The sequence below is a fragment of the Perca flavescens genome, chromosome 16 (assembly GCF_004354835.1).
Source record: "Perca flavescens isolate YP-PL-M2 chromosome 16, PFLA_1.0, whole genome shotgun sequence".
NCBI lineage: Eukaryota > Metazoa > Chordata > Actinopteri > Perciformes > Percidae > Perca > Perca flavescens.
The window spans coordinates 34280227-34293854 of NC_041346.1; the positions used below are offsets into that span (position 1 = coordinate 34280227).

At 39.8% G+C, this 13628-nt stretch overlaps 1 long non-coding RNA gene across 1 annotated transcript in view; it reads left to right on the plus strand.

Annotated features, from left to right (window-relative positions):
* Window positions 1-299: 299 nt before the first annotated feature.
* The window catches only part of LOC114571056 (uncharacterized), a 28396-nt gene continuing 15067 nt past the window's right edge, over window positions 300-13628 (plus strand). Inside the window, exons 1-2 of the long non-coding RNA XR_003694610.1 lie at window positions 300-325; window positions 4869-4988. This is a non-coding gene — a long non-coding RNA (uncharacterized LOC114571056). The remainder of the gene's footprint in view (window positions 326-4868; window positions 4989-13628) is intronic.

Consider the following 13628-nt stretch of genomic DNA (forward strand, 5'->3'; position numbering starts at 1 on the left):
GTCTCAGGTGATCAGTAAAAGTCTTCTAAGGAGAACTCCTCCCTCACTGCTCCCCTGGTTAAACTGATGATTTGAAGTCAAACTGTTTCTGTGAAATCACGTGACATTAAATTCTTCAAAAACAATCCTTCACAGCAGTCTATTATGTTACTCCGTCTCCGTGACCACAGAGCTTCCTCCCTCCCTTCCTGTTTACTGATGATTTGAAGTCAAACTGTTTCTCTTAAACCATGTGACCCCCGAGTCTCCTCCCTCTCTACTGATATACTGTATGAACTCTTCTCTTCTCTCTCTGTCTCCTCAGCATCACAGACCTACAACACAGGTAAGAACACTTTACAACTGGTAACACTTTAAATGCAAAGTGAATGAAAAAGTGTTTCATATAACTATATGAAACACGTGAACTATCATATATAACTATATGAAAAGGTGTTTTATATAACTATACTGTATTGATTCTGCCTATTCTGTGTAGCAACATGCAGTATATGTGAAGATAATCTGCAGCGGATTCTCTCCTATATTGATGATTGGTGTAGTAAATGGAGATTGTTTATCAATAGAAAGAAAACTGAAATAATTCACTTTAGAAAACTTTTAACTACTTGCAGCATCTATGATTTTAAAATTGGGTCAAACAAGCTGAACTTTACAGACTTATATAAATATCTAGGTTTCTATATTGATGAACTTATGAATTTCAGAAATGGTGTTAATGTTCTTGCTGATTCAGGACGTAGAGCTTTGGGAGGAATTATTGGTAAAAGCAAGAATCTGACAGATATAAGTTTTCAAACTTATTCTAAACTGTTTTAAGCCTGTGTGTGTCCTATATGTGATTATATTGTGGGTGTTGGATGGTTTAGGAATATATCTAATTGTGAATTAATGCAAAATAGTGCCATAAGATATTTTCTGGGTGTGCACAAATATGCTCCAACTTTGGTGATAGTGGGAGACATGGGATGGGAATCATGTGAGGCTTGTTGGAAGATATGTATGGCCCAGGTATGGAATCGTCTATTAGACATGGACGCAAATAGGTTGATGAGGAAAATATTTCTCATTCTTGGTCCTTGGTCTAAAGATATATGAAATATATGACTGTTTTGTAACTATGGGTTTGTTGAGTTGTTTTTTAATAATGAAAATGTTTAAAGGAAATACGGATCTGTCCCATCATGTGTTCTATGAATGATAAAGAAAATTAGTTCCATTTTGTTTTTTCTTTTTATTGTGAACAGCGTGACTTTTTGTTTCATAAGATAAAAGCAGAGATTGATTTGATTAATATGGACGATGCTCAAAGACTGAGATGGCTGTTCACATGTGAAACATAAATTAGCCAGTTATCTTGAGAAAGAAAGAAGAAGAGAAAAAAAGCTCTTTATCAAGATGATCTGTAGAGGAGGATTTGTTTGTATATACTGTATATATATGTATATATATAAATATATGTGTGTGTGTGTGTGTGTGTGTGTGTGTGTGTATATTGTTTGTATATGCGACGGGAAGACATTTGCTAAATAAGTTTGTGGTGTCTTGTAATCGTGGGATGGGCCAAAATGTTTGTCATAACACAGAAATAAATTAAACTAAAAAAACTAAACTATATGGATTCAATAATTCTAATATCTTATTTACATGTGCTTTTGATTTGTTCTGTCAAAAACTAGGACATAAATAATCTTACAGTCCTTCCAGAAAAGTTTTTCTGTGATTGTTGCAGCCAAAAATCCTTGATTATGCGGCATGTTTTCTTAAAAAATGCGATGGAGTATGCGGGATATTTATGCAATTTTATGCGATGAAATTGCGGGAACTTGCAAAAACTGAGGTTTGATGAAAAAGAGAAAAAACAGTGATTCCCCCAACAGGGGAAAATGGCTGCTCTTGTGTGAAGTAAACGCACCATTTTTCAACTTTCTGCTACGATATATGTGACTTTTTTGCAACGAAAATGAAATCATGCAAGCCCTGCATATTTTGCGTGGAAATTGGCAATTTATGTGGCGAAGTGCGGCGTATTTGAAAAAAAATGCGCCCCCACATAAATATGCAGACTTTGGCTGATTATGCATTGAATTATGCGATCGCATAATCGCATTTTTCTGGAGGGACTGATCTTAAAGCTATAGAGTTTAAAGTAACTATGAAATCATTTTAAGTAGTTTGTAGCTGAATCTGCAAAAGAGTTCTTATTAATCAACACACATCAGTTTATTAAACTCAAAATAAAGCAAACGCTACTGGCACTCAACATGTGCCACTGTAACCAGTAGAATCTTCTTAGAATATATTTCGCATAATTAGTTTCACTGAAACCATTTAGAAATGTTTGGTAAGTCAGAATTGGCTTTGGCCATGAGGAAAAGAAATCTGACTAGAACTATGCTCAACTACTATTGGTCAGTCTGAGGAGAACCTTTATTAACAGACTCAGACACCCACAATGCACCACTACTACTACTGGTCAGTCTGAGGAGAACCTTTATTGACAGACTCAGACACCCACAATGCACCACTACTACTACTGGTCAGTCTGAGGAGAACCTTTATTAACAGACTCAGACACCCACAATGCACCACTACTACTACTGGTCAGTCTGAGGAGAACCTTTATTGACAGACTCAGACACCCACAATGCACCACTACTACTACTGGTCAGTCTGAGGAGAACCTTTATTAACAGACTCAGACACCCACAATGCACCACTACTACTACTGGTCAGTCTGAGGAGAACCTTTATTAACAGACTCAGACACCCACAATGCACCACTACTACTACTGGTCAGTCTGAGGAGAACCTTTATTGACAGACTCAGACACCCACAATGCACCACTACTACTACTGGTCAGTCTGAAGAGAACCTTTATTAACAGACTCAGACACCCACAATGCACCACTACTACTACTGGTCAGTCTGAGGAGAACCTTTATTAACAGACTCAGATACCCACAATGCATCACTACTACTACTGGTCAGTCTGAGGAGAACCTTTATTAACAGACTCAGATACCCACAATGCATCACTACTACTACTAGTCAGTCTGAGGAGAACCTTTATTAACAGACTCAGATACCCACAATGCACCACTACTACTACTGGTCAGTCTGAGGAGAACCTTTATTAACAGACTCAGATACCCACAATGCCACACTGAGCACCACAGGAGGTCATCCTGCCTGTGGCCATCAACATATATAACTCCTACTCTGAGTGTTACACACTTAGAGTACCAACACTGGACTCACAGCACATATATTTTACATCACATTTCAATCTCAATATTCTTGGACAATTATGTCCAATAATTAGTCGGTGCAATAATTTATCAGTTATCAGAATCAGAATCAGAAATATTAATACCTGTTCCTCTGACTCCCCTGTGTGGGCGGAGCTTATCAGGTAACTTCATCAAACTTCCCTTAAGCTCAGCAGTTTAGTTCCTCAACTAAAGCTCTGTCATGTTTCAACTCAACTTCTCATATGTAGTTAATTTAATCAGATAAATGTGTAATATCCACACTTATTAATGACTTTAAATTGTATTTTGAGTGCATTTTAAAGTGTATTAAGTGAAACATAAAGCCAATAAACAAGTGTGTAAAATGTTGTTGTATGGCCTAATCTTTATTCATAAAATCCTTGAAGAAAAAAAATGATTTCCTTTCTTTCCTTGTTAAACCTGAAACAGCCCGGAAATCCCCATCACCAAACCAGACCACCACACCAGCATATCTCCACCAGACTCCATGTAAATAATCAGGACTTTTAGCGTGTATAGAGCCAGCATATCTCCACCAGACTCCATGTAAATAATCAGGACTTTTAGTGTGTATAGAGCCAGCATATCTCCACCAGACTCCATGTAAATAATCAGGACTTTTAGTGTGTATAGAGCCAGCATATCTCCACCAGACTCCATGTAAATAATCAGGACTTTTAGCGTGTATAGAGCCAGCATATCTCCACCAGACTCCATGTAAATAATCAGGACTTTTAGCGTGTATAGAGCCAGCATATCTCCACCAGACTCCATAAATAATCAGGACTTTTAGTGTGTATAGAGCCAGCATATCTCCACCAGACTCCATGTAAATAATCAGGACTTTTAGCGTGTATAGAGCCAGCATATCTCCACCAGACTCCATGTAAATAATCAGGACTTTTAGCATGTATAGAGCCAGCATATCTCCACCAGACTCCATGTAAATAATCAGGACTTTTAGCGTGTATAGAGCCAGCATATCTCCACCAGACTCCATGTAAATAATCAGGACTTTTAGCATGTATAGAGCCAGCATATCTCCACCAGACTCCATGTAAATAATCAGGACTTTTAGCGTGTATAGAGCCAGCATATCTCCACCAGACTCCATGTAAATAATCAGGACTTTTAGCGTGTATAGAGCCAGCATATCTCCACCAGACTCCATGTAAATAATCAGGACTTTTAGCGTGTATAGAGCCAGCATATCTCCACATGTAAATGGGTGAATTAAGAGTTTATTTCAACCAAACCAGAGTGGTGATTGTTGGAACTGTGGAAAGATGAACCAAGACGGCTTTTGATAGTTTTATTTAGTTTCTGTCCACTTTGAATGAAGTGTGTTTTACGATGATAAAAGTCCTGATTATTTACATGGAGTCTGGTGGGTTTGGTGATGGCCTGTAGGGTTACATTACTTCCTGGTTCTCGTTTAATACTGGACCAGTTTCAGAGATTGTTGTCTCATCAGACACTTAAAGCCCAATGCATGGGAATATGACAACATGTAATTTGAATATTCCCTCTAAACTAACAGAGCTTTGAATATATTTGAATATATTTATTTCTGTGTGTCCTGGTCTATAAAGACCTGATTGTGTTGCAGTATGAGATCCTGCTGTGTATCCAGGATCTAGACGACCCAGCTGTTGATGTGTGTAAAAAGCTGTTGGGGAAATATCCCAACGTAGACGCTCGCTTATTCATCGGTAAGAATACACTCTTCATCTCTCTTAGTGTGTGTTGTTTTATATTCTCCTCTCCTTTTTGGTGTATTTGTTTTCTGATTTATTAGAAGTTGAGTTTCAGTCTGTATGATAAATGAACAGTTGTACATAAAGTGGTAACATGCTATGACATGTTATGTAGACTGAAGGGGATGCACCAACTTTTATAATTTGAATTATAATTTTTTGCTGATTTCCATCTGTTGTCCCTGGGCATATACAGTGCCCTACAAAACAATAGAAATGATAATTCCACATAACACTAATAGGAACACCTAGGACACACCAGTGCATAGACCTACTTCGTTTTTTTAAATTTAAACTGACACTGATACACTAATAATAGTAGGGATCACGTTCCACTCTTTTGAATAAGTTAGGGGTGTTTGAGCTAAAACATGAACAATATAATTAAAGCTCAATAAGGTTTATTTTTCAATATTATTGCAATAGTTGTAGCATTATGAGGTTTTGTTGTCCAGAGATTGTTTTAATACATTTTATTTCTAGCTGGGATTTTGGAGCCCTGCAGGTAGCCTCTGTGCTGGGGGGGGTTGACCAATAACAGGAAGAAGGCATCGTCTCAAACTGTTAACAGAGTTTTCTGTGCTTGTGAACTTGCCATCAAGAACGTTCTCCCCAAGAACACAAGTCTGTTCTTTGCATTCTTGAGATTGAGAAACACCACGGGTATTTCTCAATACCAAGAATGCAAACTACGGACTTGTGTTCTTGGGGAGAACGTTCTTGCTGGTTGTTCTTGGAAGAATAAACTCGCAAGTTCACAAGCACAGAAAACTCTGTTAACAGTTTGAGACGATGCCTTCTTCCTGTTATTGCTCAACACCCCCAGCACAGAGGCTACCTGCAGGACTCCAAAATACCAGCTAGAAATAAAAACCACAACAATAGAACCACTTTGTATTAAAACAATCTCTGGACAAGAAAACCTCATAATGCTACAACTATTGCAATAATATTGATCGATTTTGGGCTGTCTATGTACTGGAAATACAACCATCTTTGAATCCCGAAATGAATGTTGGGATACAGGTGCTGCGAAGTTCATACAAGTTACCAACTGATGTATCCTCGGTAAATGGGCGTGTCAAGAATACATCCGGGAATTTTAACTGTTCTTGGCGAAATGCGAACTCGTGTATTGGGACAGTACTTTGGCAACACAAGATGACGTTTCACAGGGACACAGGAACACAAGTCAATAGAAGAACACAGATTGGGAAACGCCACACATCTCTGCAGCCGCGTGTGCATCACTTAAAAGTGTCCCCTGGAAACACTTCCGTTGTGTTGTGGTTTATTTGCGTGCGTTTTCTTATTATTGCGTGCTGTAGTTTATTTGCGTGCGTTTTCTTAATGTTGCATGTTGTGGCCTCTCAGGGCCACCATACCTGGAGGCCTGGAAACTGAAATGATTCTGATTGGCTGACTAATGTCTCATAGCAGACAGATAATACATAGAGGTGACACTACTGACCTGTTTGGATAAATAAACCTAAATATTTGTATATTTATGTTAGTTCCAGAGTTTATTTCTGTTTCCCCTGCTTGCCAACGACTCAATTTTTCTTTTCTGTGACTATTATTGCCACTGTTCATCACCCCCCAGTCAGCCAGCATATCTCCACCAGACTCCATGTAAATAATCAGGACTTTTAGCGTGTATATAGCCAGCATATCTCCACCAGACTCCATGTAAATAATCAGGACTTTTAGTGTGTATAGAGCCAGCATATCTCCACCAGACTCCATGTAAATAATCAGGACTTTTAGCGTGTATAGAGCCAGCATATCTCCACCAGACTCCATGTAAATAATCAGGACTTTTAGCGTGTATAGAGCCAGCATATTTCCACCAGACTCCATGTAAATAATCAGGACTTTTAGCGTGTATAGAGCCAGCATATCTCCACCAGAGTCCATGTAAATAATCAGGACTTTTAGCATGTATAGAGCCAGCATATCTCCACCAGACTATATGTAAATAATCAGGACTTTTATTGTGTATAGAGCCAGCATATCTCCACATGTGTGAATTAACTAGTTGCTAGTTGATCTATATCTAATATCTAATATCTGAAGACAGAATAAACAAATTCTGAAATATATAACTTTACATGAGTAATTCCAGAGAGATTAATCCATGATTGAATGGTTATTTATTCATCTTTCTGGATGAAAATATAATATTCTTCTGTTTCTAAAGCAGACCAGCGACAGCGCCAAGATGGAGGCTGACTCATGGTTCTATTGACCAATCACATGCAGTTTTATCAGAGGAAAGAGTGTTTGCTCAGCCAATAAGATAAGCCAAGTGGGAGGGACTTGTATTGAGTGTTGGAGGACGAGTCCAGAGAGGCCTGGAGGCCCCTGGAGGCCCCAGGAGGCCCCTGGAGGCCCCAGGAGGCCCCTAGAGGCCTGGAGGCTGAAATGATTCTGATTGGCTGATTGATGTCTCATAGCAGACAGATAATACATAGAGGTGACACTACTAACCTTTTAAGATACAAACCTAAATAGTTGTATATTTGTGGTAGTTCCAGAGTTTATTCCTGTTTCTCCTGATTACCAACACCTAGAACATCCCCCAAGAGCCTGGGTCTGTCCCAGGCTTCTCCCTGAAAGGAAGTTTTTCCTCGCCACTGTCACACTAAATGCTTGAATTGTTGAGTCTTTTTAAATCATAGAGTGTGGTCTAGACTAGGCCTGCACAATAATATTGTTATATTAAATTGTTATAAATTGTAATAAAATCGCGATCTCGATTCACCCCTGTTCACGATTTTTTAGTTTTTTTCAATTAATTTATTGAAAGCATTTGTCATTGACATGTTGTAAAGGTCCCATGGTATGAAAATGTCACTTTATGAGGTTTTTTAACATTAATATGAGTTCCCCCCCCAGCCTGTCTATGGTCCCCCAGTGGCTAGAAATGGTGATAGGTGTAAACCGAGCCCTGGGTATCCTGCTCTGCCTTTGAGAAAATGAAAGCTCAGATGGGCCAATCAGGAATCTTCTCCTTATGAGGTCATAAGGAGAAAGGTTACCCCCCCTCTCTCTGCTTTGCCCACCCAGAGAATTTTCACCCCCCACGAGAGAGAGACATCATGGCTATCAAACGAGCAAAGTGGCAGTTGGTCAAGACCACACCCCCCCCCTCCACCTGAGACTTCAGATACAGTATTAGGGACCACTAAGGTCTATATAAAAGAGACTTCACATACAGTATTAGGGACCACTAAGGTCTATATAAAAGAGACTTCACATACAGTATTAGTGGACCACTAAGGTCTATATAAAAGAGACTTCAGATACAGTATTAGAGGACCACTAAGGTCTATATAAAAGAGACTTCAGATACAGTATTAGAGGACCACTAAGGTCTATATAAAAGAGACTTCACATACAGTATTAGTGGACCACTAAGGTCTATATAAAAGAGACTTCAGATACAGTATTAGAGGACCACTAAGGTCTATATAAAAGAGACTTCAGATACAGTATTAGAGGACCACTAAGGTCTATATAAAAGAGACTTCACATACAGTATTAGTGGACCACTAAGGTCTATATAAAAGAGACTTCAGATACAGTATTAGGGACCACTAAGGTCTATATAAAAGAGACTTCAGATACAGTATTAGGGACCACTAAGGTCTATATAAAAGAGACTTCAGATACAGTATTAGAGGACCACTAAGGTCTATATAAAAGAGACTTCAGATACAGTATTAGGGGACCACTAAGGTCTATATAAAAGAGACTTCAGATACAGTATTAGAGGACCACTAAGGTCTATATAAAAGAGACTTCAGATACAGTATTAGGGGACCACTAAGGTCTATATAAAAGAGACTTCAGATACAGTATTAGAGGACCACTAAGGTCTATATAAAAGAGACTTCAGATACAGTATTAGAGGACCACTAAGGTCTATATAAAAGAGACTTCAGATACAGTATTAGGGGACCACTAAGGTCTATATAAAAGAGACTTCAGATACAGTATTAGGGACCACTAAGGTCTATATAAAAGAGACTTCAGATACAGTATTAGGGGACCACTAAGGTCTATATAAAAGAGACTTCAGATACAGTATTAGAGGACCACTAAGGTCTATATAAAAGAGACTTCAGATACAGTATTAGTGGACCACTAAGGTCTATATAAAAGAGACTTCAGATACAGTATTAGGGGACCACTAAGGTCTATATAAAAGAGACTTCAGATACAGTATTAGGGACCACTAAGGTCTATATAAAAGAGACTTCAGATACAGTATTAGGGGACCACTAAGGTCTATATAAAAGAGACTTCAGATACAGTATTAGGGGACCACTAAGGTCTATATAAAGAGACTTCAGATACAGTATTAGAGGACCACTAAGGTCTATATAAAAGAGACTTCAGATACAGTATTAGGGGACCACTAAGGTCTATATAAAAGAGACTTCAGATACAGTATTAGAGGACCACTAAGGTCTATATAAAAGAGACTTCAGATACAGTATTAGGGGACCACTAAGGTCTATATAAAAGTATTAGGGGACCACTAAGGTCTATATAAAAGAGACTTCAGATACAGTATTAGAGGACCACTAAGGTCTATATAAAAGCATCCAAAAAGCAGCATGTCATGGGACCTTTAATGATGTAAAGACATGTTCTATGATTTCAGATAGAGTCTGTATCAGGGCCATATTTAGTCTAGATAGAGCCTGTATCAGGGCCATATTTAGTCCAGATATAGCCTGTATCAGGGCCATATTTAGTTCGGATATAGCCTGTATCAGGGCCGTATTTAGTCCAGATAGAGTCTGTATCAGGGCCATATTTAGTCCAGATAGAGCCTGTATCAGGGCCGTATTTAGTCCAGATAGAGTCTGTATCAGGGCCATATTTAGTCCAGATAGAGCCTGTATCAGGGCCGTATTTAGTCCAGATAGAGTCTGTATCAGGGCCATATTTAGTTCGGATATAGCCTGTATCAGGGCCATATTTAGTCCAGATATAGCCTGTATCAGGGCCATATTTAGTTCGGATATAGCCTGTATCAGGGCCGTATTTAGTCCAGATAGAGTCTGTATCAGGGCCATATTTAGTTCGGATATAGCCTGTATCAGGGCCATATTTAGTTCGGATATAGCCTGTATCAGGGCCATATTTAGTCTAGATAGAGCCTGTATCAGGGCCGTATTTAGTCCAGATAGAGTCTGTATCAGGGCCATATTTAGTCCAGATATAGCCTGTATCAGGGCCATATTTAGTCCAGATAGAGCCTGTATCAGGGCCATATTTAGTTCGGATAGAGCCTGTATCAGGGCCATATTTAGTCTAGATAGAGCCTGTATCAGGGCCATATTTAGTCTAGATAGAGCCTGTATCAGGGCCATATTTAGTCCGGATAGAGCCTGTATCAGGGCCATATTTAGTCTAGATAGAGCCTGTATCAGGGCCATATTTAGTCTAGATAGAGCCTGTATCAGGGCCATATTTAGTTCGGATAGAGCCTGTATCAGGACCATATTTAGTCTAGATAGAGCCTGTATCAGGGCCATATTTAGTCTAGATAGAGCCTGTATCAGGGCCATATTTAGTCTAGATAGAGCCTGTATCAGGGCCATATTTAGTCTAGATAGAGCCTGTATCAGGGCCATATTTAGTTCGGATAGAGCCTGTATCAGGGCCATATTTAGTCTAGATAGAGCCTGTATCAGGGCCATAATTAGTCTAGATAGAGCCTGTATCAGGGCCATATTTAGTTCGGATAGAGCCTGTATCAGGGCCATATTTAGTTCGGATAGAGCCTGTATCAGGGCCATATTTAGTCCGGATAGTGCATGTATCAGGGCCATATTTAGTCTAGATAGAGCCTGTATCAGGGCCATATTTAGTCTAGATAGAGCCTGTATCAGGGCCATATTTAGTTCGGATAGAGCCTGTATCAGGGCCATATTTAGTCCAGATATAGCCTGTATCAGGACCATATTTAGTCTAGATAGAGCCTGTATCAGGGCCATATTTAGTCTAGATAGAGCCTGTATCAGGGCCATATTTAGTCTAGATAGAGCCTGTATCAGGGCCATATTTAGTCCAGATAGAGCCTGTATCAGGGCCATATTTAGTCTAGATAGAGTCTGTATCAGGGCCATATTTAGTTCGGATATAGCCTGTATCAGGGCCATATTTAGTTCGGATAGAGCCTGTATCAGGGCCATATTTAGTCAAGATAGAGCCTGTATCAGGGCCATATTTAGTCCAGATAGAGCCTGTATCAGGGCCATATTTAGTTCGGATATAGCCTGTATCAGATAGAGGCCATATTTAGTCAAGATATAGCCTGTATCAGGGCCATATTTAGTCCGGATAGAGCCTGTATCAGGGCCATATTTAGTCTAGATAGAGCCTGTATCAGGGCCATATTTAGTCTAGATAGAGCCTGTATCAGGGCCATATTTAGTCCGGATAGAGCCTGTATCAGGGCCATATTTAGTCTAGATAGAGCCTGTATCAGGGCCATATTTAGTCTAGATAGAGCCTGTATCAGGGCCATATTTAGTCTAGATAGAGCCTGTATCAGGGCCATATTTAGTCTAGATAGAGCCTGTATCAGGACCATATTTAGTCTAGATAGAGCCTGTATCAGGGCCATATTTAGTCTAGATAGAGCCTGTATCAGGGCCATATTTAGTCTAGATAGAGCCTGTATCAGGGCCATATTTAGTCTAGATAGAGCCTGTATCAGGGCCATATTTAGTCTAGATAGAGCCTGTATCAGGGCCATATTTAGTCTAGATAGAGCCTGTATCAGGGCCATATTTAGTCTAGATAGAGCCTGTATCAGGGCCATATTTAGTTCGGATAGAGCCTGTATCAGGGCCATATTTAGTTCCCGTGTATCAGGGCCATATTTAGAGCCTGTATCAGGGCCATATTTAGTCTAGATAGAGCCTGTATCAGGGCCATATTTAGTCCTGATAGAGCCTGTATCAGGGCCATATTTAGTCTAGATAGAGCCTGTATCAGGGCCATATTTAGTCTAGATAGAGCCTGTATCAGGGCCATATTTAGTTCGGATAGAGCCTGTATCAGGGCCATATTTAGTCCAGATAGAGCCTGTATCAGGACCATATTTAGTCTAGATAGAGCCTGTATCAGGGCCATATTTAGTCTAGATAGAGCCTGTATCAGGGCCATATTTAGTCTAGATAGAGCCTGTATCAGGGCCATATTTAGTCCAGATAGAGCCTGTATCAGGGCCATATTTAGTCTAGATAGAGTCTGTATCAGGGCCATATTTAGTTCGGATATAGCCTGTATCAGGGCCATATTTAGTTCGGATATAGCCTGTATCAGGGCCATATTTAGTCTAGATAGAGCCTGTATCAGAGCCTATATTTAGGGCCAGATTTAGTCCAGATAGAGTCTGTATCAGGGCCATATTTAGTTCGGATACAGCCTGTATCAGGGCCATATTTAGTTCGGATATAGCCTGTATCAGGGCCATATTTAGTCTAGATAGAGCCTGTATCAGGGCCGTATTTAGTCCAGATAGAGTCTGTATCAGGGCCATATTTAGTTCGGATAGAGCCTGTATCATGGCCGTATTTAGTCCAGATAGAGTCTGTATCAGGGCCATATTTAGTCCAGATATAGCCTGTATCAGGGCCATATTTAGTCCAGATAGAGCCTGTATCAGGGCCATATTTAGTTCGGATAGAGCCTGTATCAGGGCCATATTTAGTCTAGATAGAGCCTGTATCAGGGCCATATTTAGTCTAGATAGAGCCTGTATCAGGGCCATATTTAGTCTAGATAGAGCCTGTATCAGGGCCATATTTAGTCTAGATAGAGCCTGTATCAGGGCCATATTTAGTTCGGATAGAGCCTGTATCAGGACCATATTTAGTCTAGATAGAGCCTGTATCAGGGCCATATTTAGTCTAGATAGAGCCTGTATCAGGGCCATATTTAGTTCGGATAGAGCCTGTATCAGGGCCATATTTAGTCTAGATAGAGCCTGTATCAGGGCCATATTTAGTTCGGATAGAGCCTGTATCAGGGCCATATTTAGTTCGGATAGAGCCTGTATCAGGGCCATATTTAGTCCGGATAGTGCATGTATCAGGGCCATATTTAGTCTAGATAGAGCCTGTATCAGGGCCATATTTAGTCTAGATAGAGCCTGTATCAGGGCCATATTTAGTTCGGATAGAGCCTGTATCAGGGCCATATTTAGTCCAGATATAGCCTGTATCAGGACCATATTTAGTCTAGATAGAGCCTGTATCAGGGCCATATTTAGTCTAGATAGAGCCTGTATCAGGGCCATATTTAGTCTAGATAGAGCCTGTATCAGGGCCATATTTAGTTCGGATAGAGCCTGTATCAGGGCCATATTTAGTCTAGATAGAGCCTGTATCAGGACCATATTTAGTCTAGATAGAGCCTGTATCAGGGCCATATTTAGTTCGGATAGAGCCTGTATCAGGGCAATATTTAGTTCGGATAGAGCCTGTATCAGGGCCATATTTAGTCCGGATAGTGCATGTATCAGGGCCATATTTAGTCCGGATAGAGCCTGTATCAGGGCCATATTTA